We start from the raw sequence: 2,034 nt of genomic DNA, 5'->3' as shown, positions 1-2,034 counted from the left end.
CAAAAGGTTAAAATCCTTAACATCTTTATCTGCACTTGATGACAGGGTCTCTAAGATAAAAACACAAAAAGTTGGAAACCTTATTAAAAAGTTTTAGTTTAAATAAAAGGGTAAAAAGTAGTGAGCCACGTGTGTTACTATATCAAAAGATGGGCATGCTGGGAGGTGTAGTTTCTCCTCAGGTGCAGCACGCGCGCACCGTGATTGGCTAGGTAACGAATCACGTGACCCCCGTTCCCTCACACACGGGATATGAATTTTACATCGGGGCCTATGGGGAGTTTCTCTCCGGGTACAGGAATCGGGGAGCTCCATAGGCACCTATACGCCCCACTTCTCCCTCCCACAGCCGGCCAGGCTACGTGCAGTAGGGCGGGGACGTCCGCCATTGCTGGCCGCTTGTTGCGCGCACTTCAAAAAAATAAAGCAGAAAAGGTGAGACCGGGCGCCTCACACACTGCACCGACCGACTCCAAGCTCAGCGACTTACCCGATAGACTCGGCGCCCTCAGCACCTTCCGTCCCCTCTCTGGCGGGAAACCATTCACCACAGCATCGAGTAATCGCCTCACGATCTCCACTGACACACACCAGCCCCTAAGGCCGAATCCCGCCTTTTCCTGCGCGATGACGTCACCGACGTAAAACGTCTCGCGCGTTGATCCCAGCTTTCACTTTTTGTTGAGGAAAATGTATAACCGGATTCCGGTTGGCTGGGACGTCATCACGTGAGGGGCAGCGCACTCAGAATCCCGTCAGATTGGGTAAAGGGGCGGGGCTTGTCGTGTTTGAAGGATTGGCGGGAAAGGAAGGAGGTGTGGCGGAACAGCTGTGAATGGTAATGGATTTGGTGAATCGAATGAACGTTCATTGTAGCGTATGATACGCTCAGGAGGAGTAATTCTTGCAATATCCGACTAAAACTAGTGCTGGTTACCTCATAAACGATATGAATTAAGAGATTCGTAAAGAGATTAATAAATATAAGTAGGAGCTATTACCTGTTGTAAAGTTTATATAGAGGCATTATTTAAATTTTAGGTACCACTGGTGACAGCCCTGTATATTACATTTCCTGTTGTCTAGGTACACACCAGGAAATTTAACTTCACATCCTGTCCTGGAGACAAAACAACAGGAGTTGAGAGACAATCTCCAGGAAGGCCTGGATTGGTATTAGAATTCCCCTCACTTCCTGTTCTAATGAAAAGAAAAATTAGAGGTGAGTACGCCCAAAGGGGTCACGAAAATCTAAGCTCCCCCCAATAAATTTGGCTGGACATACAAACCATCTGATGCTCATTCACACCACGTATCACACCCATGATTGTGCGTCTGCAGTGCATTGCAGTGTTCACAAGCCCTCCCACCTACCTACCCCATACACAGCCTACCCACCTACCGCATACACAGCCTACCCACCTACCGCATACACAGCCTTCCAACCTACCTACCTACCCAATACACAGCCTTCCCACCCACCCCATACACATCCTTCCCACCTACCTACCCCATACACAGCCCTCCCACCTACCTACCCCATACACAGCCCTCCCACCTACCTACCCCATACACAGCCCTCCCACCTACCTACCCCATACACAGCCTTCCCACCCACCTACCTCATACACAGTCTTCCAACCTACCTACCTACCGCATACACAGCTCTCCCACCCACCTACCTCATATACATCCTTCCCACCTACCTACCTACCTACCGCATACACAGCCTTCCAACCTACCTACCCCATACACAGCCTTCCAACCTACCTACCTACCCCATACACAGCCTTCCCACCTACCTATCTCATACACAGCCTTCCCACCCACCCCATACACAGCCTTCCAACCTACCTACCTACCCCATACACAGCCCTCCCACCTACCTACCTCATACACAGCCTTCCCACCTACCTATCCCATACACATTCTTCCCATTTACCTACCCCATACACAGCCTTCCCACCTACCTACCCCATACACAGCCCACCCACCTACCTCATACACAGCCTTCCAACCTACCGCATACACAGC

The 2,034-nt window shown here is 50.4% G+C and overlaps 1 protein-coding gene across 1 annotated transcript in view; it reads right to left on the bottom strand.

The window, feature by feature from the left end:
• The window catches only part of USP1 (ubiquitin specific peptidase 1), a 9,006-nt gene extending 8,370 nt beyond the window's left edge, over positions 1 to 636 (bottom strand). The window contains exon 1 of the mRNA XM_072419392.1: positions 491 to 636. The gene's annotated coding sequence lies outside the window, so the exon portion shown is untranslated. The remainder of the gene's footprint in view (positions 1 to 490) is intronic.
• Positions 637 to 2,034: the final 1,398 nt, after the last annotated feature.

Source organism: Pyxicephalus adspersus, chromosome 8, assembly GCF_032062135.1.
Source record: "Pyxicephalus adspersus chromosome 8, UCB_Pads_2.0, whole genome shotgun sequence".
Taxonomy (NCBI): Eukaryota; Metazoa; Chordata; class Amphibia; order Anura; family Pyxicephalidae; genus Pyxicephalus; species Pyxicephalus adspersus.
Note: the sequence above shows the minus strand (reverse complement) of the source record. Positions and strands in the feature narration are given on the sequence as shown.